Source organism: Hypanus sabinus, chromosome 14, assembly GCF_030144855.1.
Source record: "Hypanus sabinus isolate sHypSab1 chromosome 14, sHypSab1.hap1, whole genome shotgun sequence".
Taxonomy (NCBI): domain Eukaryota; kingdom Metazoa; phylum Chordata; class Chondrichthyes; order Myliobatiformes; family Dasyatidae; genus Hypanus; species Hypanus sabinus.
Window position 1 is genome coordinate 29,947,642 of NC_082719.1, and position 27,669 is coordinate 29,975,310.

At 41.5% G+C, this 27,669-nt stretch overlaps 1 long non-coding RNA gene across 1 annotated transcript in view; it reads right to left on the reverse strand.

Annotated features, from left to right (window-relative positions):
* The window catches only part of LOC132404639 (uncharacterized), a 54,400-nt gene extending 37,754 nt beyond the window's left edge, over nt 1-16,646 (reverse strand). The window contains exon 1 of the long non-coding RNA XR_009515621.1: nt 16,522-16,646. This is a non-coding gene — a long non-coding RNA (uncharacterized LOC132404639). The remainder of the gene's footprint in view (nt 1-16,521) is intronic.
* Between the last annotated feature and the right edge of the window lie 11,023 nt (nt 16,647-27,669).

The window sequence follows — 27,669 nt, forward strand, 5'->3', positions numbered from 1 at the left end:
GTTTGGGTCTTTTATTCTAGCCTTGCTGCTAAGTGAGTGGAAGAAAGATTATTAAAAACAAAAATAATTTGTCCACATCCTTAGTGCACACAAAATTAAAGCCAGTGGCTGGCAATTAAACCTGAACACCCTCACCTTCTTAAGAAATGTCAAACTCAAAACATTCAAAAGAGATTGTGTGGGAGAGCAGATGTTATTTGTTAAACATTAACGGTATTTGAAAGGAGCTTCTTGTGTAGTTTAATTGCTTCCAGAGTTTTAGGTCAAAAATTTGTAACATTTTGCATCTCACGCAAACTAGGTGACTGCCAAACCTCCACAGCAAGAATTGGCACCAGTGCTGCCAATGCATATTTCACCGCTGGTGGATCAAATTAGCCCACAAAGCAAGTCTAATCTTTTTCATCCACCAATACCCTGTGGCAAAGTAGTGAGTTCAAGGCCAAAGAAAATGGTTTGAATACTGGGAGAACGCTTATTAGAAATTTTAACTTCCTTGTCATACGGACATGCATGGTTTATTTTACCTGTTTGCATATAGATTACAAAATTAATTGAAGCTTTGCAGTACAAAATAATATTTATTGAATTAAAAGTTTAGCACTTATTATACTTCAATGCTCATTGAAAGCTCCCAGCTGAGACGATAGATGTATTTTTCCTAGAATCATTTTACATCAAATAAATCACAAATCAATTCAGTTGGAAAGGAGACTGCCCAGTAGGGTTGAAAGCAGAGTCTTTCTTTGAATAGCAAGCAAAACAAAACAGCACAATGCTCTCTGCTCCACTTTCTGCTGGAATGGATGAAAATGGCATTATGCACAAAAAATTATATATCTGATATTAGACAAAGTCACGTATATTAATGTAGGCTGTACATGTTAGCATCCAACATTGTGACTCATATGAATTAAGATGGAATTGTTTGTTGGTGCATTCTATTTCAACTAAAATCAAATTGTGTGTGATCACAGTCTCTAAACAGGCACTGCATGATGCAGATTTGGGGCAGGTGTTTTTCAGGTCCAGTATGTACTGGGTGGCCTTCTCCAAGGGATTATGAGAGGGTTGTAGAGGGAGAGAGGGAGTGCGGCGGGGGGGGGGGGAGAGAGAGAGATTGAGAAGGAGAGGAGAGAGACAGAGAGAGAGAGAAGGACAGAGAGAGTGGGTGAGAGAGAGGGAGAGAGAGGCAGAGAGACAGAGAGTGGAGAGAGAGACAGAGAGAGGGAGAGAGAAAGAGAGAGAAGGGAGAAGGAGGAGAGGGAGAGGCAGAGAGAAAGAGTGAGGGAGATGGAGAAAGAGTGAAAGGGGAGAGAGGGAGAAAGGGGAAGAGAGAGAGAAATAGGTTGTTGAGGACATATATTGAAGCTATATGCCCTCAAGTGGAAAACTGAACTTTTTTTGAAAGCCCTACTGACGAATAGGCATAAGAGCACAATCATAGGGCGCGCACACACACACACACACACACACACACACACACACACACACACACACACACACACACACACACACACACACACACACACACACACACACACACACACACACACACACACACACACACCAGGAGTTATGCTCTGAAAACCTGGATGCAGGGATACAGTGCTACAAGGAAGTTCGATGTCCCCATGCAGACTCAAGGTCAGTGAATATACCTTTCAAAGCATATTCTACTATATACATCAATCACTTCAGATACCACTCAATTCGCATCACTCCATCACACACATACCAGGAATCTGAATGAGATTCAAACCTAGCATTCAAATATTCCACAACTCTCTCACAGACTTAACACAGTTGACAGCTTCACACCTGCAGCTCACAGCTTGTGAACACTGCCAGCGATTCAAACATGACAACCATTACAGCCAACACATTGCATGAAAGTCAGTGATACAGGAAACAGTGGCATCCAACCTTAGGCAGCAGCAGGTGCACCTGCCTGTCCTAATTCCAGGCTTGGCAAGATGCCGTTTTAAATCAGTAAATACCAATAAATGTCCATTTCACCCAACATTTGACAAAATAATATCTCCATCCTTAATAATTGGAATTCATTAATTAATCAACCATCAAATCAATCTTTCAAACTGGAACAGGCTGCATGAAGAGGTCATATTTATATTTTTGAGTAATTTTTGTTAAGAACATAATATAGCTGCTAAATGGGCACAATAACTTAAACAAATAATATTTAAAATAATGGTTTATAGACTTTTAATTTATGTAATCACATGCCAAACTTTCAGAAGCTTATATTGATGTTAAATTAAAGGCCTGAAAATGCACATTGATATTACTAGTCAAAGTTATTAAAAATTATAAACCTATCTCTGCCAAGCCTACCCAAAGTTGTAGACACAGTTGATTATCATTAGAACATTTTAGCCAGCAACAGAGGTAAAACTTCAAAGCTGACAGTACTTTCACACCTAATTCACTTCCTCCTGTCACACAGTTTCATAATTCTGCTTTCCTGTCTGATGTACATGCAGAGAACTGGATTCATCTGGCCCTCTTTCTTTCTCCATCACATCCTCTAATAACATCATTACTCCTTCCCTATCAGATATCTGAGAAATGCAATTTGAAAGGCAATGCAGGAAGAGAAAAAAAGAGAGTAAGAATAAATCCTCACGATTCCATGCTCCAGGTCAGATTCTGCCATTGTGTTTAATCTGAGGGTGAGACTTTGGACACTGAGTAGCCAGCAGACTGGGACATGATGAGCAGATAGTTTCCTGAATGGAGCATTGGTTCAAAAAGGATCTCGTGCTTTCCTTTCATAGTGTATATGAATAAACTCGTCTTGGGTTGGGTTCAGGTATTGATTTTAACCAACCTTTCAATGACTAAATCCACCATCTTCATCAAAGATGACACCCAGGCATGACTAGTCCAATGGTATATATACTTAACTCCTGTCATTCATCCCTTCTGATTGGTTAGTCCTCAACCATTCAGGTTTCCACTCTCCCATGACACTAACATCCACTGCTCTTTCCACAGCATCTTCTTCTACAAATGCAAGTCCTATTCTTTTCTCTCCCTACCACTTCGAGACTCCAAGTGAAGTAACGATAAGCGTTCAACTTTTCTACAGATACAGGTACAGGTCCTACATCACCAGTTTCAGGAACAGTTATTACCCTACAGCCATGATGATCCAAACCAGTGTGGATAACTTCACTCATCACAACTCTGAATAGATTCAACAACCTACAGACTCACTTTCAAGGAATCTGCAACTCAGTGTTACTTATGTTTTTATTTACACATTGTTTGTTTGTCAGACATGGACAGAGCAGCATGCACCTAACCTCCAGAGAGTTGCACACTGCTGTGTATAGATGCAAGACTCCAAAATGTTCTTGGATCTTCATTATTGCTGGCAGCAGTTCTCTATGGAACCAATCAGTAGTTTGCAGTGTATTCTAGCCTGATATATTTCACTGAGGCATTTTTAAAGAGAGAACATGATCACTTATGTAAAGCTTTACCATTATATCTCAATTGTCTGTTGTAAAATTATAAATTATTATAAATTTATAAATTATTGAAATTGCTAAATATATGAATCAATCAAGTAGTGGCATTGTTCACAACAGTGTTGCACAAACACTAACAAAATAAGTGATGGAGTCTTTATGAAGAACTGTTGGTAAAAAAAAAGCATCTAGGAAATTCCATTCTCAACTTTATTGAACATTTGAACCATCAGAAAGGCAGAGTGGTCTTCAAAGGGAAGATGTTCCATCAGAAGCATACCAAATGATCCCAGAGCAGATGAATATTTCCAGCATTTTCTCTATTTATTTATTTTGGATTCTCAGTATTCCCAGGATTTTGCTTTTCTGATGAGAATGCAACCTTGATTGTGTTGGATTCCAATGCATGGAAGGTCTTATTCTTACATAAGCTTACTGTGTTAAGTAATGCTACATTGTGTTATCTGATACATAACCCTGAGTTGCATATGTAATGGAAGTTACATTTGAATGATTCAGTGATCTCACAAACAATAATGTTCAGGGGTTTTGGCATATGTCATAGCTGCTAATTAAAATACAACTTGTGAAAATACTGACAAACTTAATCGAGATTCTGTATTTATTTGCTGACAACATAAGGAGTTACCTTTCCAGCGATTTATTTGGATGATTATGTTTGGATCCCCATATTAGAATTGACTCAGGGGATAATAAATTTGCAATGTGCATGTGCCTTCAATATACTCTTTAAAAGCTTAATTCAAAATTACTTTTAGAAACTCCCTATACTGACGTAAAATATTTATAAGTTTGAAATTCCTTAGGGTACATTAAATTCACATGATTAAACTCTTTATTTAAGAAAGGTACTTTTGCCATTATAATCAGACTATTTTACAAGAGACTTACCCGGACAATCTCTTGGAGTTTCTAAAATTTAATGTTAGGTTGAATATGTCAGTTAGCTTAACAAAACCATTTCATGAAAGATGAAATTATGAAATATTTACTGAGCATATTAATCTGAGAAATACAGACATTGTTATGGGAATTAATAGTTGGACAACGTAAGCTAGTTTGAGTCCTGCAATATTTTGTGGGCAGTTCCTGTCCCAGATGGATTCAAGATATACTTCTTCACACATGCAAATAAGCCAGCTGCGGCTCAGTTGCAACACCCCCACTTCTGAATCAGAGGTGGTTGGCTCAAGTCCCGTCCTAGGCATCTGGTCACATTACATAGTATGACACTTAAGTGTTGTGAGGAGTAGGGGGAGCTGAACTGACAGAAGTTCTGTCCATCAGATGAGACATTAAGCAGAGGTGACCTGTACTGATTCCTCATTTCAGATGACTAGTTGCTGCCAGCATTCATAGGAACAAGTATATTTATGCACTTGGAATTGTGTAAGGGTGTCCATAAAATGGGCGTTTGCAATCCAGGGGAATGCCTATATTTATAAGCTACGTTCACAATTAAGATTAAAATTAGCTTTATTTGTCACATGTACATCAAAGTACACAGTGAAATGTATTGTTGCATCAAATCGGATCAGCAAGAATTGTGTTGGGCAATGCAGAATCAGAAACCAGTTTCATATCATATGTCATGAAATTTGTTGTTTTATGACAGCAGTACATCGCAGTATGTAATAAAAAAAACTATAAATAGTGATAAAAGTATATAAAATAATGAAATAAGTAGGATAAAAAGAGAGAAGATAAGGTATAGTGAGGATTCATAGATTCATTGTCCATTCAGAAATCTGATGGCAGAGGGAATAAGCTGTTCCTGAAATGCTGAAGGTGTGTCTTTAGGTTCCTGCAATTCTTTCTAGATGGTAGCAATGAGAGTAGGGTATATTCTGGGTGATCAGGGTTCTCAATCATGGATTCTGCTTTGTTGGAGCATTGTCTTTTGATGCACATGATTTACAGGGTTTACAGGGTTTACAACTTCCTGCAGCTGTTTCAGTTGATGATGCAACCAATTAGAATCCGCTCCATTGTACATCTGTAGAAACTTGTGAGTGTTTTCGGTGGCATACCAAATCTCCTCAAATTCCTAATGAACTGATGGTCAGCACAGATATAGAAAGCCATTTTTTTGCTCTAATTTTTGAGTGTCTTTGTTGACATATCAAGCCTCCTCCAACTTCTAATGAAAGATAGCCTTTGCCTTCTTTGTAATTGCATCAATATGTTGGGTCCAGGATTGATCTTCGGAGATGTTGACACCCAGGAACTTAAAACTGATCACCATTTTCCCTGCAGATCCCTCAAGGAGGACTGGTGTGTGTTCCCTTGATATCCCCTTTCTGAAGTCCACAATCAATTCCTTGGTCTTACTAATGTTGAGTGCAAAGTCATTGTTGTGACACCACTCAACCAGCTGATCTGTCTTGCTTCTGTATGCCTCCTCATTACCATCTAAAATTCTGCCTAGAATTGTTGCATCATCAGCAAACGTATAGATGGCTTTTGAGCCGTGCCTATGCACAGATTCATGCCCACAACCTTCGCCACATTTCTAGCTCCAACATTCTATGCCCACTAACCATACATCTCTGGAGTGTGGGAGGAGAGCAGAGCAGTCAGAGGAAACCGACACCATCATAAGGAAAATGTACAAGCTCCTTACAGACAGCTTTGTTTGCAGTTTTGTCATTTCTTTAGCATTTATCTGTTGCTAGCTCAATGCTAGCATGGATGGAAAGCATGCAAGCAACAGGCCCGATTCGAACCTGGGACCATTTGCCCCAGATTTGGTGTGGCTGCCATGACACCACCAGTGACAGGAATTGAACCCTGATCTTACAGACAGTGCGATGAAGCATTGCCCAACCTGCTGGAGCACCAGTGTGATTCCAAACTTGGATACTCCTGGTGTTCAGCACTGAGATATACAGGACAACCTTCAGCCATACGTTCAGACCAGGACCATGGAAATCAAGCTAATGTTAACTTTCCACTTTCTTATCCTTGAATCATTCCAGGCAGTCACCACAGCTCTCTGACATCCATCAGAATTTTCTGCTCACCGCAGTTCAAGTGAAATCACTGCAGATTCTTTATTGACGAAGAATAATGTTCCAATATATATGTCAGTGATAAGTAGTGAAATACTGAGATTTTTTAGCTTTACTGTCTTCCCCAAGTTTTAGGCAGTCTGTGACTACAATCACAACTAAATGAGTAGAAAGGGAAAGGAATTGAAGTATATTATATTCCATTAGTGTGCATGTAGTCACTGACCATAACAAGAATTCCCTCTTAGTCAATGCCACATTTTCAGGGACCTGACACACTGACTCTGAAACTCTGCACTGCCTGACCCTGTGATCATGCAGGGCTGCCCAGAAGGATGACTTTGAGGGATAAGGACCACCTGTTATGTTCTGTGATTTCAAAACATTAAACTGATTCAAAGTCGAAACGAATTTCAAATATAAAATACAAACTAATTGATTACATAATTACTCACCCCCTTCAAGTCAGTATTTAGTAAGTGTATGCTTGGCAGCAATTACAGCCTTGAGTCTATGTGGATAGGTCTTCATCAGCTTTGCACATCTGGACTGCAATTTTTCTCCAACCTTCTTTACAACACTGCTCGAGCTCTGTCTGATTGCATGAGGATTGTGAGTGAACAGCCCTTTTCAAGTCCAGCCACAAATTCTCAATTGGATTGAGGTCTGGACTCTAACTTGGCTACTTCAGGACATCAACTTTATTGTTCTTAAGCCATTCTAGTGTAACTTTGGCTTTACACTTGGGGTCATTGTCTTGCTAGAAAAACAAGTCACAGTTCTTTTGAAGGCGGCATCATGTTTTCCTCCAGGATTTCCCTGTATTTCATGGCATTCATTTTACCCTCTGTCTTCAAAAGCTTTCGAGGGCCTCCTGCAGTGAAGAACCCCACAGCATGACGCAGCCAGCACCATGCTTCACTGCAGGGATGGTGTGTTTTGATGATGTGTGGTGTTTGGCTTGCACCAAACATAACTTTAGTCTGATGGCCAGAAACCTCAGTTTTGGTTTCATCAGACATAGAACCCTCTTCCAGCTGACTTTAGAGTCTCCCACATGCCTTCTGACAAACTCTTGCCAAGATTTCCTGTGAGTTTTTTTCAACAGTGAGCCTTTGCTACTCTCCCTTAAAGCTGCGACTGGTGAAGCACCCGGGTAACAGTCTCTCCCATCCCAGCCACTGAAGCTTTGGTTCCTCTAGAGTCGTCACAGGTCTCCCGGTGGCCTCTCTTACTAGTCCCTTTCTTGCATGTTCACTCAGTTTTTGAGGACGGCCTGCTGTGCCATATTCTTTCCATTTCTTGATGATTGACAACTGTACTCCAAGGGATATTCAGTGACAACAATTTTCATGTATCCATCTCTTGACTTGTGCTTTTCAGTAACCTTTTCATGTAGTTGCTAGGGGTGCTCTTTTGTCTTCACGGTGTAGTTGTTACCAGGATACTGACTTGCTGGCAGGTGCACCTTCCAGATACAGGTGTATTTTTACTACAATCAATTGAAGCACCTTGACTGCACACAGTGATCTCCATTTAACTAATTATGTGACTTCACCAGTGATGATATGTTGTGTCATATTAAAGGGGGTGAAAACCTATGGAAAGAATTACTTAGCAAAACATGAGGAAATCTGCAGATGCTGGAAATTAAAACACCACACGCAAAATGCTGGTGGAACACAGCAGGCCTGGCAGCATCTATAAGGAGAAGCACTGTCGACGTTTCAGGCCGAGATCTCTTAGTATCTCTCCTATCAGTTAGTCTTGACGAAGGGTCTCGGCCTGAAACGTCGACAGTGCTTCTCCTTATAGATGCTGTCTGGCTTGCTGTGTTCCACCAGCATTTTGAGTGTGTTGCAAAGAATTACTTTGTGTTTTATATTTGTAATTAATTTGGATCACTCTGTAGAGATAAGTTTTCATTTTGACACAAAAGTGTCTTTTTCTGTTGATCAGTGTCAAAAAAAAGCCAAGTTAAATCCATTGTGATTGAATGTTGTAAAACAATAAAACATGAAAATTTCCAGGGGCGGTGAATGCTTCTTATAGGCCTGTATATATACACAGTTATTGAAATATTGCTGAAATATTAAATACACAACACTCCTCCCTGCTTGGTTATAAACTAATCTCAAATCCATAAATATAATGCATATATAAATGCATCACAACTATATACACAGTATATTATATAATACAACTACTACTGAATCTACACATCCGCAGCATAGAACATTTTAAATTGTCCCATTTGGGTCTAAAGATTTAATAGCTGTGGAGGCTGTCTTACTCTGTGGAATAATTTCTTTCCTGATGGGAAGAATCACAGTGGGGGGGAGAGCTGGGGAGGTGGTTCACTCTGCTTGGCAGGTGAGACTTGTGGCTGTGAAACATTCTCAGTTTCTGGGGCCTCCACGGTGGTGGTTGTAGGAGTTGACTCTGAGACTGCAGGAAGTGTTTCTGACAGTTCTGGATATATTTCATCTTTTTCTCTTTTTCAAGTTTGTGCATCTTAATCTTGGAAAGGATTATTTAGTTCACTGGAGAATTCTCCTTTAATCCTTCTACTGCTCCCTTTACGATCTGATCTCTTCACTTGGTTTCTGCAATCATCTGACATATCCTCTGTTTTCGTGTCCCAATTGACCCCTTTTGCTTTGGCCTTTCATTCATCCAGCTGGGCTTTGGTCTTTGCATCTACTTTTACAAGCAGCTTTTTGTCTCCCAGTTGAAGTTCCTGCAATAATCTTAATGCATGAACAGTAGATTCTGGTTCATTATACTTACTAAAGCTGAATGCTTGCAACTTTCCTGAAATTCCTTTAACTCTCTCCCAACTTAAGAGCAAGCCACATTTCGTATTTGATTGTATGTTAATTTAAAATTAAATTTGAAGTTTTTTTTCCGTTTCTTAGTTTTATATGTTTTCCTGTCATGGGATGGCTATGTAAATATGTTGTACTCTATCTGCTCTATGATATGCTGTGCTGCTTTGTAAAATAAGAATAAATAATAATAAAAACCCAAATTACAAAAAAAAGAAATTACCTGATTAACATATCAGAAGCTTTCTCAGAAATGTTCCCTACAAAAACTGTTGTAGTCAGACCACTGCTTTCATCACTTTCACAGTTCCTCTGAGCAGTATGGTCCTTCCTTGGTCCAATATGCTTTCCGACCAGAGGCAGAGGTCGGCACCAACACCTGTTTTCCCTCCGATGGGCAATGGTTCATCATTTTCGGTATGGAGACAGTTGTGGCATCATCCAGTTCCTTTCTTAGTTCGCTTTCAGTTAGCTTCATTGCAGGAAATGTGGCATGAAGTTGGTGGATGGATCTCCAATCAAGTTGTTGTTGTCTCAGCCAATCACATCCCCACAATGTGGTCTTCCTGTTTTTACCACATACAAGCCCAATGTGGCGTGTTGGTTGTTGTATTTCACTGTTATGAATGCCATTCCCCCAGGAGTTTGCTTTCCTCCATTGTAATTTCTCAGTTGGGTACTTGCAGGTTTCAGTTCAGTATCTCTGAAATGTCATTCAAACTCATTTTGTGGAATTACTGAAATAGTGAAGTCAGTGTCCAATTCCATTCTAATTAATTTGCCATTCACTTTTGGTGTAAGCCATATTAGTTTTCGCATTATAAATCTCAAGGCTAATCAGTGCCATCTCACTCTCATCATTATCAAATTTTTCATCAACAGCATGCAGATTGGTACTCTTTTTGAAACTGCAACTTATCCTTTTAACTTTTTCTCTTCCCTGTGCAGTACATTTATTTTTCTGTGCCTGACATGCTCATTGTATGTGTCCTACTTTGTTGCATTTTCTGCAAGTTTTGCCTTTAAACCTGAATTGGTCTGGAGTATGTGAATCCATGCCACAATGGTAATACAATTTGTTTGGCCAGGCCTGTTTCTGGTTAAATTTTGCAATTTTGCTCATGCTCACTTTCCTTCCTAACTGCAACTCAATGGAGTCTTTGTCTGCTGTTTCTATCGATACAACTATTCCAATTGCCCTTTTAACTGTAAGTTGTGGTTCAGTTAGGAGCCGCTTTTGAATGCCTTCTTTGAAGATTCCAAAACTAAAACCATCTCTCAGTGCATCATTAACCATATTACTGAAATGACAATGCTCAGATAATCTTCAATTCAGCTATGTGCCCTGAATTGGACTCCCCTTCCTTTTGATTCCACTTAGGAAACCTAAAGTGCTGTGCAATCAAAGATGTTTTCATTTCTAAGTGTTCCTGCATTACTTAGACAATATCAGTGAAGCTCATTTCTGCTGATTTGGTTGGAGCAGTCAAACTTCGAAGCAAACAGTATGCCTTTAAACCAAATACACTCAACAAAACTGGTTCTTGTTTTTCATTGACTATTTCATTTGCTTCAAAATACTGTTCAATTAGCTCAGTATGCATCAGCCAGTTATCCCTACTGGAATTAAATGTGCCAAGCTTTCAGATTTAGCCAGCCATTTCTGCTCTTTTTTCTTGATTATTATCACCTGATACTCAGACTTTATGAACCCATGAATTCTACAGTCTACTGCCTTTTCTTTAACTCAACAGTCTCTGCATGTCCTGGCCTGTGCGTTCTGCTTGCCATTCCTCACTGTGCTTCTTTAGTTTGAATGTCTCACTGTGCTTCAAGAGGTCGGTGTGGTCTCGGGTTCGTTTCAAAAAGACCTCATCACCACTGTTATATTTTGTAACTTCAAAATATTAAACTAATTCAAAAGAAGACACAGGAGTTTGAAATATGAATCCAACTTTGCGTTTACTGTAAATAAGGCACACGCATATCATGTGATAGCAATTCACGTATTTATACATATAACCGTTGTTGAATTACTTAAATGAAAAAGAATGCTTAATTATATATATATATGAAGGTTATTCAAATATTACTAAAATATTAAATACTCAACACTACCCACTGGGTTCCATGTTCTAAGTACACCCCGACAATTCCAGCTGAGTGGAAGTCTAATGACAGCAAGGCACAACTATGTGGAGTCAGAATGCTTGGCCTGCTGAAGATGAGATTTCTTTGCCTCCAATCATCAGCTTTAGTAGTCACAAAGCTAGTATGGGGACTTGATATTCATCACACCTTACGTACCCAAAAGGAGGGCATAGTGTGTACTTCGGGAAGAATGGCCAGGAGATCCAAAAGTGAAGAAATACAAGTCAGTATTTAATAACCAGCTAGAACTGGAAGACTTGAAGGGGGAACCATTGCTTCAAGATGACATTGTTAGCAAGCACAAAGTTCAGTCCTCTCACTCAACACGGGCCGAGGCAAAGTCTGTCAGCACTGTTAGTGGTTCTCTCTTAGAGGACCTATTTTCATTAACACGCTTGACTCACATCTACAAAGTAAAGACTAGTTTATATTTCATTCAATACTGCATCAGCAGACCAATTAAAAGCTGAGTGATACAAGGTGAAGAATAATCCTCCCTCACATGTTGTCTTGCAAATGCACCTGTACTGCCCATAATGCATCAAGTTATTAATCACTTGTCCTACTATTCAAACACTTTGCCACAAAATCAGCCTTCTGAAACAGCACATAGCTTAAAGTACTCTGAAGTCTACACGCTATCCTTATGTTCTCTGACAATGAAAATCATATGAAAACTGCCTAAGTTGTAAATTTGAAATAAAAACAGAAAATGTTGGAGATGTCCAGCAGGTAAGATAGCATTTACATTAAAGGAAAGAATACTTCATATCTGAGGGTTTTAGTCAAACTGTGAAAGAGAGAAATTAAGCTTATTTTAGGTAGCAGTGAAGATTGTGAGGAATAGCTGGAACAAAAGGAACACCTTTGAGAGGATGAGACCGAATGAGTTCAGGTAACAGCATAAATCCTTTTATGCTTCCTTGTCTGTGACTAATCACAGGGTAATGAGATGTGGTCAGCAGTCCAGGCAACACAAGTACAATTATAACAAAAGTGAGTCAAAATGACCGGTTCTGATAGTCAGGAAAAAAAGATAGAAGACAAAGTGCAGGCTGTCAGATCTGTTTTGCGCCTTACAGTAATAGTCCATGGGCAGATATTTGGAGTGGGAATGGGATGGAAAATGAAAATGGAAGGTAATTAGAAGCTCAGAATTATTCCTCAGTTGCTCTGCAAAGCAATCATCCAATATTTGTTTGGTTTAGCCAATGCTGAGAAGGCCACATTGGAATTGGTTTATTATTGTAACGTGCTGAAGTAGAGAAAAAAACGTTGTTTTGCATACTGCTTATACAACTCAAATCTTACATGGTGCATTGAGGTAGAACAAGGTAAACAATAACAGAATGCAAAATAAAGTGTAAACACCCTATAGAAGCTGCAGTGAATGCAAGCAATAAAGTACAAGATCATAACAAGGTAGATTGTGAGGTCAGGAATCATTCTAATTGGACTAGGGAATCATTTAATAGTCTTCTCACTGCACTCGGATGTGAACCTGGCTCGTTAGCCAGCTCTGCCAACAGCCACTGGACTCAGCGGTGAGAAGGCGACCTTTCGTAAACAATGTATGTCTAGGGTCGGTATGATTTGGGTTCAGCCAAACAAGAATGTCGTAATGTTCATATTAAAGAAACCTCAAGCTGAGCTAATACTGTGTAAATACTGCCCATACACAACTGTCGGTCATCATGAAATGACAGATCTTATACGGCATAAAATTATGAAGAAAGTATATTTACAAATTTCAGCTTCACGGAACAGTTAGTAGGAAAAAGGTGGAGCCATTCATCTGCAGAAAGCTCTTTGTGCAACAGGAACACTCTTTCCCATGGCACTCTCAGCAATCTGCCCTCCTGTCCTTTCTACAGCTCCCGCCAAAAAGACCATGAATCCCACCAGTGCCCATCACAAACTGCTCTCCACCCAGCTCTCTCTAGAACCTTCACCAAATTCCACCATCCTGATTGACAGACACAACATTCCTAACTTCCTAGCTCTTTGTCTTTAGCTGAAATGCAAACACTCCACCAACAGGACACACTGTTTTTACTAAAAGCTACTAAATGAATTTTTACAGCATGAGCAGTAAAAATCTTAACCAGGGCATTACATTCTCCTCCCACCAAAAATAGGTATATCCTTGTGACTTTGGAACTTATTAAACCATCATTAATAACATAGTATTTAAATGAATTTCATGATTTCAGGACACCCAATCCTTTTGTAAAAGGAGTAGCATATCTCATCATGGGAATGGACATAACATTCTGTTTCCCAGGTGCACCTAGCAGGTGCATCTGTTAGCTTAGTAAGGGGTTTCTTGACTCTCTGAGACCTCCTTAACTCATCTTCAGGTTCTCCAGCTTCAACTTCCTATCTGCCAGGGGATGCCTCCCCTGCCTATCAATCATACATCCCAGTGGCTCAGGTACCCCTGCCCCATGAATGAACTTAATCAGATGCTGCTGAACATCTTCAACCTCTGCTGGTGCTAACCGGCGAGACCTCTCTCGGAAAGGGGTATCCTTGGTTACTCTAGTTGTGTGACAAGTACTTTTGGAGCAACCAACATCAGATTCATCAGTCGAAAAGGCCTATTCATGCTCCAACATCTTCTCAGTTAATCTCCTTTTCCATTCCTTGCGCATCGGTGAGTTATCCAAGTCGCCTGACCTCGATTTCAACTTCTTTGATCCAGGAGACGGTTCGTCTTCCATTTCCCCTGGAAAACTAGACACTACCATCACAGGAAGAAGAGGGGCAGTTGGCACCCCAAGTCTGAGGGCAACATTTCTTCCTGAGGTGTTCCTACTAATCACTGCGGTTGTGTGTACAGCCGCAGATTTCTGCAGTTCAGGTCAGCATGGCTCTTCTTCCTGACCATCAAGAGCAGCCATCTGGCTGGCTAGGGCGTTGGGCAAATTTGGAGGTTCCCGTCATGCTAGTAACTCCTCCAGGATGTAACATGACAACTTTAGATTGGGTGTACCACTCAGTTCCTCGTTACTACTCTCATTTCATAAATAATATATGTCTAAGGTTGGTATGATTTGGGGTTCAGCCAAACAGCAAATCATGATGTTCCAATTAAAGAAACCTCGAGTTGAGTGAATGCTGTGTAAGGGCTGTGCATGTAATATGAAATAACAGAAAGTTTAAAGAAAGTATATTAACAAGTATTTTAGTTAACCCAGTCTAAATATGCAATTGATGCTGGAGCTCACTTTGTAGTTGTCCTTTTTGCTCACATGCTGGACCCATTGTCTGTGTGAGAGTACACACCACATTCTGAATTCACTCAAACCTATTTCGAACAAATGGGCTCTCTCTCAGGAGTATTGATCCTTCCTCCTTGGGACTATTCATCTGAACAAAGCACTTTGTGCAACAGGGACATTCCTTCCCACAGCATTCCCAGCCATCCTCCCTCCTGTCCTCTCCACAACTCCCGGCAAAACCACCATGAGCCCCACCAGTGTCTGTCACAAGCCTCTCTCTGCCCAGCTCTTTCAAGAACCTTCTACCAATAGCACTATCCTGATTGGCTGACACAACATTCCCAAGTTGATCGTCATAGCCCCTTATCTTCAACTGATTCCACCAGCAAGACATACTGTTTTTACAGAAAGCTACTAAATGAAATATTAAACAGAAATAGCAGTAATAAAATCTTTACTAGGGCATTACAGTGGTAGTCATATAACAGTATTCACTGTGAGCACTAACGTTGAGGGAGCATTTTTCCCTATGGCCTTCACAATGAGGTCTAACATAGACTCGACAAAGAACATCTGATCTTCTTTCTGGAAATGTTGCAGCCTTCCAGAGGCATTGGACCCTCCAACTTTAGGTAACTCACCTCTTCTTTCTGCTTTTATCAGAACTCACCATTTCAGCTGGCCATCTCTTTTGAACAGTTTTTCCCTATTCTATTTGGAAGGACTGACAAACTGAGCATACCCAAGAGCCTAGTTACTAACAATGCAGTCCACAGACGGAGTAACTTAATCTGATGCAAACTGCTACTCCTTCTACTACATTATTTTGTCTCACCCTATCAGAAAATTTCACTTTGTGCTGCATGTCACTCAGCCCATCTTCTCTGCTATCTAAAACTTGATTTTTCTCTTTCCTAGAACACAAATCAAGAAAGTTTGGAGCAAGTGGAAGAGGGAGGAAAAGCCAATGGTAGAGAGGGGACGTGTTCAGACCGATGGCTTGAGATGTGTCTATTTAGGTTGAGTGAACTTGACCTTTTCTCCTTGGAGTGATGGAAGATGAGAGGTGACCTGATAGAGGTGTACAAGATGATGAGAGGCTTTGATTATGCGGATAGCCGGAGGCTTTTTCTCAGGGCTGAAATAGCTAGTACAAGAGGCACAGTTTTAAGGTGCCTGGAGTAGGTACAGAGGAGATGTCAAGGGTAAGGTTTTTACGGAGAGAGTGGTGAGTGCATGTAAAGGACTGCCGTCGATGGTGGTGGAGGCGGATATGATAGGGTCTTTTAAGAGAATCGTGGGTAGGTACATGGAACTTAGAAAAATAGAGGGCTATAGGTAACCCTGGGTAATTTCTAAGGTAAGGACATGTTTGTGGGCTGAAGGGCTTGTATTGTGCTGTAGATTTTCTATGTTTCTATGAAACATTAACTGGTTCTCTTTACACTGATGTCACCCGATATTTCACTTTCTTTCCAATTTTTCTGTTTCCAGCATTTTCTGTTTTTGTTTAATTCCACCTTTCCCCTCTTATTAACTGATTTTAACAATGGTTAGGGTTAGACATTAGCTATCCATGATTGAGCATGATGCCTAAGCATCTTTAGTGGAAATTGAGTTAATCAGTCCATCAGAGGCATATCAGTGCACAGCAATTGATCTCTCGAGGGTCTGGGGGAGGAAATGAAAGTGATCTGTCAGCATGATTGTTTCAACAACCTGACCAGAACAGAGACAGCTGACAGATCTCATATCACAAGCATCTGCTCCCTGTCGCATTCACCCTTACCTCTCTCTGCATTCTGAGTAGGCTCTGCTCGTGAAGGAGAGATGTGTGAATGAGGGCTCTGCTCCTGCAGAAAGGAGATTATTGATTCGCACATGCCATCATTTTTGCTCCTTCGTGTTGCCGCAGCTCTCTAATCCTGCCGGGAAACAATCTGCTGTTGAGTAGTGTTTCTTTATTCATGCAGAACTCTAGCCTGCATTCCATTCATTTCTGGAGCGCTACAAGCTTGTCTGGAAATGCATTCCTCTGGCCATTGGCATCAACGATGTACCCAGGGTCTCAACCCAAAATGTCGACTCTGGCTTTTTCTCCTGACCCATTGAGTTCCTCCAGCAATCTGTTTCTTGTTCCAGGTCTCTGCATCTGCAGTCTCTTGTGGCTTCTACATACTCAGTGAGAGTGGCATCATTCCGCTCAGTACTGACAGTGGACTGCTCCCTGTCAGCACCTTATCACTGCTGCGCGGCTTCAGTTTTCCCTGATCAGTAGAGAAGAGGAAGGGGCTGCAGGCAAGTAAGCTTCCAGTGGAGTCTCAACACCTGCCGTTGCCTGGAGCAAGATCTGCCATTGTCACCAACCTCTTGGGAAGAAGCACGCATGACCCCCTAGCTGACACAATCCCCTACGGCTGCTTGGAAGTTCACTCCTCCGCGATTCCTGCCTCAGTCAGGCGGTCATTCCAATGTGCACCCTGTCAGCCTTCATCTGAATTCTCTGCAACAGTGTGATCAGTCCTTGCATCCCCGCCACCTTGGCAAGATCAGAGTCATTGTATATGGAGCCACTAGTGCCCAGTCAATCTCCCCACAACCTGGCTCCACCTAACACTCTCATCCTTTGCGACACTGATCTCAGAGGCATTGCTATGGGAAATCAATGAAAGGATGCATATATGTAACATAAAATGTAGACCATTGAACAGTAGGCCCCATTGACACAATATTATGTTGAACTGCTTAAGCTAATTATGCCAATGGCAACAACAGACACTGCATTCTTCGTATTCTTCCTCTCCTCCCTGCTTGGCTTGCATTATATCCTTGAGCTTTGATAAGAAGAAACAGGAAGCCTCTCCTCACACCCTACAAAGATAACTCAGAAGAAAGATGAACACAGAAGCTACATACAGGGCAGCACTCATGGTGATAAATTTTGAAGTGTTGGTTTTTACAAGTGGGGTATACTACATACAAAGACTCACTGCGAATGAGCGTTCCATAAGAGTTTGCTTAACCTCTGTTTGGGAGGTGGTTGGGACTTCAGCAGCTTTCTGTCCATGAGGCTCTCAACCATCCTCTGGCCTACTACAAAGTCTTCAATGAGTCATTCATTTTCATACAGAGGGTGACTAGATCTATGGTGGTGGTGGGAAGGGTGTGTGTGTGTGTGTGTGTGTGTGTGTGTGTGTGTGTGTGTGTGTGTGTGTGTGTGTGTGTGTGTGTGTGTGTGTGTGTGTGTGTGTGTGTGTGTGTGTGTGTGTGTGTGTGTGTGTGTGTGCGTGTGTGTGTGTGTGTGTGTGTGTGTGTGTAGGCTTTCATAAGTAAAACAACATGCAGCATTTTATGTTTAAGAAAAAACATTAAAATGCATTTATTGTACTCCAAAACCTGAACACCAAACACAGTAACCAAACTTCACATAATATGTCATCATGTCAGACCAGCCTCTTAAAGTGAACTCCAATGCAATGTCAGTGGTTGTGAAAATAATGTACATTTCCATCAGTTACGTTACCCTACATAGGTCTCCCCAAGAACTCACCAAAAGACAGCCTGTCTGGAGCTCGGATGAGCTGCCCGGCTCAGGTCCTATGTTCCATGGGTGGAGGAACAGCGGGTGCCTCAGGCTCATCTCGTGGTGTGTTGACCCGCTCATGGTTATGTCGTGACAGCAGGGGTATGATAGCAGAATCCTCCAAATCTCGGTGAGCTGTTGAAGGTGTTCTACATTCGGGTTTACCCCTCTCATCCATGATGAAGGTCTTTTCTCTCCTTTCCAAAATACGGAACGAACCATTGTGAGGGCCTAAGGGGATGTTGGCGGACAAAAACAAAAAAAGTGGATTGCAGGTCCACAGCGACCCAGGGGTGCTGTACACCATATTGGGAGATAGGAATAGGTGCAAAGGAATTGAAATTACTGAAGAGGGTGGAACACTGCTGAGAAGTCAACCCAGTGGTCGAAGCATCAGGAATAAAATTACCTGGCACTTATAATTGCTGCCTATATATTATCTCTGCCACAGACAACTGCAGATCCTCTTTCAGAGCTGTTCAGAGCTCCAGAAGGACTTACGAGAGATGATCATGCCAAAACTCATCCTTCAGGGAAGCCCTCAGTGCTGCCTTTAAGGAGCGGTGAAACCACTCACATAGGCTATTGGGCTGTGGGTGGTAGGACCTGGTGTGATGTGGCCTAATGCCGAAGTCCTAATCCACTGCAGCCCAGAGATCTGAAATGAATTGTGGGCAGCAGTTAGAGGAAATTTCAGATGGGGTGCCAAACCCAGGTGCTGATGAAAGCCCAAGCCATGCCTGCAGCCATCATCGATGACCACTGGCCACCTGGAGGTACAAACCACCACGGTAAGGAGGTGCGTGAAACCGCCGGAGGTGGTTGAGGGCCATCAAGGTCCACACTGACATGGTCAAACTGGTGAACAGAGACTTCAAAAGGTGCCAATGGCACCTGAACATGATGGTTAGTTTTTGACCACTGGCCCTTCACACTGGCTGCAGTCCAATCACACACGTCCTTTCTAAGGTTGTGCCACACAACTTTTACTGCAACCAGTTTCTGTGATGCCTTCCACCCTGGATGTGAGAGGTCAAATATGGAGTTGAAAACAATCAGCCTCCAGTTTATGGGCACAATGGGGTGAGAGCGACTGATTGAGACATTGCACTGGAGAGAAATCTCAGCCAACCACAGGCCCATGATTGCTGTTCAGTAAGCCTGGACCAATGGGTCAGTCACTTGGTTGGTAATCAGCCACGCTATTACTTTTCCCCTTGATTTGCTACATATCTGTTGTGAACCCCGATATGTAGGCCAGGTGGTTTTGCTGCCGTGCAGACCAAGGGCCTGATATTTTGTTTGTCACATGCACAAAGGGTTTGTGAAATGGTGCCCATCTGGAAGAAAATGGCAGTGGTGGATGGCTACATAGAGACAGAGAAGCTCACAGTCTGTCTTTTCAAAGGGGGGGTAGGGTATGGAGCTGCCATCTGAAGAAGACAAGTGGCTGGCCCACACCTCCAACCAACTGTTTATGAACAGCATAGCCTGAAGTGTCGGTACTAATGGCTATGGGTGCATTGGGAAGTGGTTGCACCAGAAGGGGCGCGTTGAAAAGAGCCTGTTTGGTATTTTCAACTGCCCTGGTCATGTTCACTGACCAGTCAAGTACATGATTAGGGGTATTGCCTTTAAGCGCAGTATATGGGGGAGCATACGTTCAGCAGCTCACAGAATGAAGCAGTGATAGAATTTAACCATACCTAAAAATGCCTGTAGTTTTTCAGTAGTGTGAGGTGGTGGAAATTCATAACAGTGGCTAACTTTGATGCGAGGGGTTTTTAACTGGCTGAGGAAGTCAGTGGTTGAAAACCCAGACTTGCAGTTAGCAAGGTTAATACTCAACCTATTTTGGCTTAATCACTCAAAGAGTGTGTGGAGATGAGATACGCGTTCAGATTTGGATGCACTGGCGACAAGTATGTCATCCAGATAAACAAAAAGAAAATCGATGTCTCTTAATACAGAGTCCATCGACCGTTGGAAAGTCTGTGCCATATTTCTCAGCCCAAATGGCATGCGCAGAAACTCAAAGAGGCCAAAAGGGGTTAACACAGTTATTTTAGGAAATTCCTCTAAGCACGCAGATACCTGAAGGTAGCCCCTTACTAAGCTGACTTTGGAAAACATTAACTTTCTGCTAAACCATTAGACCATAAGGCATAGGAGTAGAATTAGGCCATTTGGCCCATTACATCTGCTCTGCCATTCAATGGCGGCTTATCCTTTGTTCCTCTCCTCAGCTCTAATGTGCCAAAAAGTCTTGGATGTATGGGACTGGGTAGCCATCGAGATTAATAACCTTGTAATCACTACATGGACAACGGCCACCAGCAGACTTAGGAACCTTATGGAGGGGAGAAGCCCACAGGCTATTTGACTGTCATACAACATCAAGTCTTTCCATGTTGGCAAACTCAGCCTTCGCGGTTGCCAGCTTTTCTGGATCCAGTCTTTGTGCATGGGTTTAGACCAGCAGGCCAGCTGTTGGAATGTGGTGCTCAACCCCATGTCTTTGTGACTGTAGTAGGCTTGGTGAGGTTTGGGAATTTTCCCAGTCATCGAGTAAACTCACAAGCTGTAGTGCGTGCACTTGACAAAGTTGTGGGAAACATACTGGGAGAACAGGATAATGACACAAAGTCCTTGACATCCACAAGCTGTCTGTTTTTAAGATTGACTAATGGTCCTGGGCACACAGGAAATCAGCAACGAGCAGAGGTCTAGCCAGGTCAAAGTTCCATGTTAACATTGCCTACTAAAGCAGAGCACCACCCGTCGTATCCTGTAAGTCTGGATCCAGCTGACATTAGTGGCCTCCAGTGAAGTTTCATCATATTTTGCCTTCTCATCAATGGCCGATGCTTGCAGCACACTAACTTGAGCACCCATGTCACAGAGGAAGCCTCGCCCTGAAAGGGTACACATAATGAACCGTAGACATAGCTGGAAGCTGGAACCCATGGTGTTCACTGATCTCTGAGATCCCAATGCACTGGCACTGTCAAAACTGCAAAGCAGTTGGCACTTCCTGGTTCATGCCAAAACGAACATGGTAAAACGCAAGCCTGTCATTGTCTATTTTGCAGCTGCAGGCGTCCTTACATTGAGAGCCTTGCTGACTGGGCTTATGGAAGTAGAGAAAGGAGGAAGAATAATGCATCACTACCTAGCTGAGTGTAGACTATCAGCCATTTTAACAAGTTCCCTATAGTCCATCACTGGTGCATTAGTGAGGGCTATACGAACTTGATCAGGCATTTGCTGCGTGAAGGTTTCTTTAAAAATAAAACAAGGATGGTGATCTTCCAGGACAGACAGCATGTGATACATTAACTCCAATGACTTAGCATCACCAAGGCCAAGCAAGGAGAGCAACTGTTTGGTGTGCTCAGGTAGTCCAAATGTCTGTAAAAAGTGAGTTTCTAGTGATCGGTATTTATCATGTTTAGGTGTGTTTTTCAGTAGACTCACCACTCTCACAGCCATAGTTTTGCTGAACGACACTGCCACATAGAAATATTTGGTGTTGTCAGCGGATATTTTTTTCAAAGTGTGAATTGGGCTTCAGCTTGTACAGGCCAAGCAGCGGCATTTTGCTTCCAAAACCCCAGCAGTTTCAATGTGGTTGTGTTGGCTGACATATTCTATAACTCTAGAATCGTCCAAGAGCACTGGGGTTACCAATGTAGGTTTTCACAAATAAGACACTGTGAGGAGTTTTGTTGAAGAATAAGCTGTTAGATCTTATTTACTGTACTCCAGAAGCTGAACACAAAGCACGATAACTGAACTTCATCATGTCAGACCAACCTCTTAAAGTGATCCCCAAATCAATGTGAGTGGTGGTGGATTGTGTATATTTCCACCAATTACATTACTCTACATATGTATACATTAGCATGAAAGAGATGTATTTATGAAGACATGGTGCTCACTTTCACATACCTGGTGAATTCTCACAGTATAACTCACTTGACTGGTATTCTCACTTTTGCAGAGGGAAACTCAAGCCTCTTCCTGTCTGGCTCTTCATTTGCTACCATTGATGACTCTCATAAGACAGCAGTGCTTAAAACCTCCCTCCTGACCTATGTATCAGAGTGCTAACTTCCTTTTAAAATAATCATTGAGTTCTCTCCATCTAGCGGGCTTTCTCTCCTCTTTGTTAGCCAATATGTGTGTTGTAGAAGCCCACCTGCTGAAGAAGACTGTCTGTCATGTTGATTCTACATTCACCTGCTGCATGTTCAGTCTAGCAGATCTGTCCTTTAGGCCTAGAGCTATAGTGTCACTACCAAGTCCATTTAGCGATGGGCATTGAAGTCCCACTCGGAGTGCATTCTCAGTTCTTGCTGCTCTCAAGAGCTTCTGCTGAGTGTTGGGCAACATGGAGGAGCACAGACTGACAGCAGGTCAAGGAGGGTGTTTCCATGCCCAAATCTTGATGCTATGAGGCTTCAGGATTCAGGGTGCCCTGGGTTACTTATTCTTACCACTGTACCACCATGATATGTTTTATAGCTTCAAAATATCAAACTAATTCAAGGAAGACACAGGAGTCCAAAATGCAGGTCTAATTTTGAGTTTACTTTAAGCAAAGCGTGCACATGCCATATGGTACACTGATGACATGCAATTCACGTATTTATACATATAACCAGTAATTAATCATTTAAAGTAACAAGATTACTTAATCAAACAATATATATGCACATAATTACTCAAATATTAAATATGCAACACGCCTCTGCGGAGGACTTAGCTGGTTGTTGGATAGGACACTGCAGATGGCAGTGGAGGAGTCTGACATCTTGGGTGTTGGCACGATTATGTGGCTTTGTTGTATTTAGCTCTAGGACGGCTCTGCCAGTATTAACTACCACTACGGTGGTAGTTAACTACGGTGGCCTGCAGATGTTTTCGAGGAGGGTTTAGCTGAGTCACCTGTGCTGGGTGCAACTTTTTACTCCAAGTTTGGTTTCTAATTCTATGCTGGGTGGTCCATCTGGTTTTATTCTTTTAGTGTTTCTACATAGCAGTTATTGTAAAACACTTCACTTACAAGGCCAGTTAACTGCAGCAGAGGGGTTGGAATCACACATCTACCAGACTGTTTAAGTACAACAGGCTTCCTCTCCCGAATCAGAAACAGAATCAGGCTTATTATCACTGATGTTGGTCATGAAGTTTGGTATTTTGTGGTCACAGTACAGTCCAAGCAATAAAAATTACTGTAAGTTACAAAAATAGAAAGGAGGACACGTCAATCCTGTGCACTGGAGCGTCCATACCAAGTGGTTATGCAAACAGTCAAGATGATCTCCACCGTACATCTGTAGAAATTTGCTAGAGTCTTTGTTGACATCCCAAACCTTATCAATCTCCTAACAAAAGATAGAGAGAGAGCGTCCTCTCTACACTATTAAAGAGTTAAGGCATTCTGTTATGTCCATGCTGCTGCTGGATGCCATGGTCAAGAAACTCAGATGTGTGCAGTCAACTTTGTCAACACTGCACATCTGAAAACCACTGATCCCTGGAGTGGAATGTGACTGCAGCTATTGCTGTTTTAAATCATGCCTCTCCACCTATTCAATTAACCACTGTCAGTAATGAATCACTCTAGTGTGTATGGCGTGTCCGCACCATCCGTTTGCAGAATGAGATCATTTCAGTTACAAGGCAAATAATGTCATCAATACTCTAATGAGGCCCATAATCGAGCACAGTGCAGATACTTTTTCATTACACAGTGCCTTTGAAGTTACATTATTTAAAGTGGGCCTGTTCTAGACTCCATCCCTGGCTTGGGGTATAATCCTAGTAGAATCCCGTTGCTTTTTAACTTACTCTTTGCATCTGCACCCAAACTTGCCCCACTTGTTGACCTCTACTCCTCTCTGTAACCCCAAGTGTTTGATCTCATGCACCCCACTTCCAAAAGCACATCCACCTGAAAATGCCCCCAGCTCTGGGCACCATCCCACACACCTGTTCTGTGTGCACAGTCTAACTTTATTCATGTGCTCTATCTGCATGAAGAAGACATGAAATAAGCAAACAGTTGCAAATGATGCTTTGGAATTAAATTGGGACATGCTGGAAACATAAAGGAAATCAGGCAGAATCTGTAGAATGAGAAACACTGTCAATGTTTCTGGCGGAAGACTCAATGGATGCTTTAGGTATGGTGTGATACTGCATTTGACTGCAGTGGGTCCAGGACAGAAAGAGTTTTTGGTTCCCCAAAGAAATAACTATTAAATATTCATGAGAACTATCAGCTCAAGGTTTCTTATAGATCTAAGGTCTACATGTGAAGCACAATGAGGCTGAGAGCTTTGTCCAAAGGAAAGTCTGAGGTCATAATACACTTTGCTGCAAGTTGTTGGGCAACTGATGCACAAATGCTGGAGAACTCAGCACTTTAGGAATCATCTACAAAGGCAAGTGAACAATTTCCCTCAGAAGATGCTGTCTGACCCATTGAGTTCTTGCAGCATTGTGTATGTGTTTCGCAAGACTTCCAGCATCTGCAGAATCTCTGCAAGTTGCTGGGAACCACGTTTGCCACAGCTCCCCCATGCTACATAATGACATCAAGGTTTTATCAGATAAGAGACTAGAGAGCAATATTTGGAGAGATTTGTTGAGTAGATGCAGAGTTTGTACCACTTATATGATGTCAATGTGTGATACTGTTATCAGACTTCTAGGTAGTGATTTCCATTGAGATGTGATCATGGATGTCTAACTGAGTAGAAATGCAGTTGATTTTTGGATTTCCCCTTTGACCATGTTTGTGACTGGTGCTGAGGGACTTGACAAGCTGCAATTCACTCTTGAGTTCCCTGATGGATGGAGGGATGTTTGATATTTTCTGGTGTTCATTTTGTGTAATTGTTGCTTTTAGTAACAGAAGGCTTGGAATACATTTCCAGTGTTGTCACTTCTTCTTTCATTAATTTCAATCAGATCCAAAACAAAATTTCAAACATTTGTGGTGACATAATCAAATAGCACTGAAAACTACTTGTCATTCGCACATGAGTCTCACTGCAATTCTGAGACTGAGTTGATTCAATCAGTAAAAGTGAAGGCAGTGAAGGGATATTACAAAGTGGGAGGTACATGAAGAGGGGCATCAGAAATTGAACAAACTTAATATTGGGGATACTGCTAGTCAGATGATCTACATTTAATGTTGTCCCACAGTTGCAGCCACAGATTTTCATTTTCATTTTTATTTCACCATATTTATATTTGATGTTTCTACAGAGCTTTTGTATATGAAATGTAGATTATAATGCTTGGTATATGGAGTTTATAGTGTGGATTATGATGTTACACCGGCTGATACAATTTCAAATTCCAACATAATAAGCTGTGGAATTTAATTGTTGATATTATTTCTAACAGCCATGTGTGAACAGCATTTCTCATCATGTTGCTAGCTCCTAGATGTCTTCAGAACACTTCTGATGAGGAAAGGTACTACAAGTTCAACCCACAACTCTACACACTTCCATGAATATAATTTGAATATAGAATGATTGCCTCCTGACATCCATGCTGGGCTGGCATTAATGTGATCTTACTGTATTATACTGCATTTACTGATGATACAGAAACCTGCAGATATATTATTTACATAATATTAGGAGTACTAAACAAGATTCAATGCTTCCTCATTAACTTTATCCAGCAATTTGGGATCAATATCAGTTGTGCGTACAGATGAGATTTTCCAGTTTGGATTCCCTTTTTGTTTGCCTGAAGCTTACAGTCTTTTCCAAGAACTGACTAAAGCCAACATGAGGAAATCTGCAGATGCTGGAAATTAAAGCAACACACACAAAATGCTGGTGGAATGTAGCAGGCCAGGCAGCATCTATAGGGAGAAGCACTGTCGACGTTTCGGACCGAAACCCTTCATCCTGGCCCGAAACGTCAACAGTGCTTCTCCCTATAGATGCTGCCTGGCCTGCTGCATTCCACCAGCATTTTGTGTGTGTTACCTGACTAAAGCCTTCAGCTTATGTTTGAAAGTCAATTTGGGAGGAACTGTGTGAGAAGAATGTGTCTACAAATGTGTCTACCTGATTCCAAGCTGGGCTCCTGGAGTCATAGGGTCATACAGCACAGAAACAAGCTCTTCACCCTAATTGGTCCATGTCAACCAAAATTAAAATTCTCAGTTACAAAAAGTAAAATAATAATTCTAAATTTATGAGTTTGAAATATGGTGGTGTTGCTGCAATAAGATTAGTGCAGGGAGTTCTACTAATCCTTCGGACTCTCTAGAAAAATAAAAAGGTGCATTTATTGATTTCCTTTGCTTAGATGTTTTGGTGGTATTCTGCTGATGGAGGTGGTGGAGACTGGGGAGGGTCCCCACTTTGGGCACTTCTCAGTACACTTGGCAGGCTGTAACGTTCAGGAAACTCAATTTCCCAATGTTTTTCCCTAGTTTTCAGCACCATTCCTCATCATCTGGTTCCAATAAAAATAAACAGCTTTGTAATATATTGACAGACTTCCCAAAGTTAACAAAAACAGCATGACAGAACCGTTAACATTTTGCTACTGCCTTAGTCGCAGCTCTAGCACAATCAAAAATGATCTGCGACGCGTGTTCGAGTTCTATGAGAGGTGAAATTTCCCCAGATGTTTCTGAGGGTTCCAACCATCCTTAGACTCTCATTGTCACACCATTGATGTCTATTAGCAGAATCAAAATCAGGTTTAATATCACTGGCATGTGTTGTGAAATTTGTTGTCATTGAGGCAGCAGTACAATGTAATACATAATAAGAATAATAATAGAAAAAACTATGAATTACAGTAAGTATATATAAATAGTTAAATAAGTAGTGCAAAATAGAAATAAAGAAGTAGTGAGGTAGTGTCCATTTAGGAATCAGATGGCATAAAAGAAGAAGCTGTCCCTGAACTGTTGAGTGTAAGCCTTTAGGCTTCTGTGCCTCCTACCTAAATATATCAATGAAAACAAAGCATGACCTGGGTGATGTTGATCCTTAATGATGGACACCACCTTTTTGAGGCATCTCTCCTTGAAGATGTCCTGGACACTGTGGAGGTTAGTGCCTATAATGGAGCTGACTAAGTTTACAACTCACTACATTATTTTGGTCCTGTGCAGTAGCCCCACCAGTCCCCTCCCCTCCACATACCAAACAGTGATGCAGCCAGTTAAAATGCTCTCTACGGTACATCTGCAGAAATTTGCGAGTGTTTTTGGGGACATACCAAATCTCCTCAAAGTCCTAATGAAACATTGCAGCTGCCATGCCTTTGTGGCTGCATCGATATGTTGGGATTTATTGT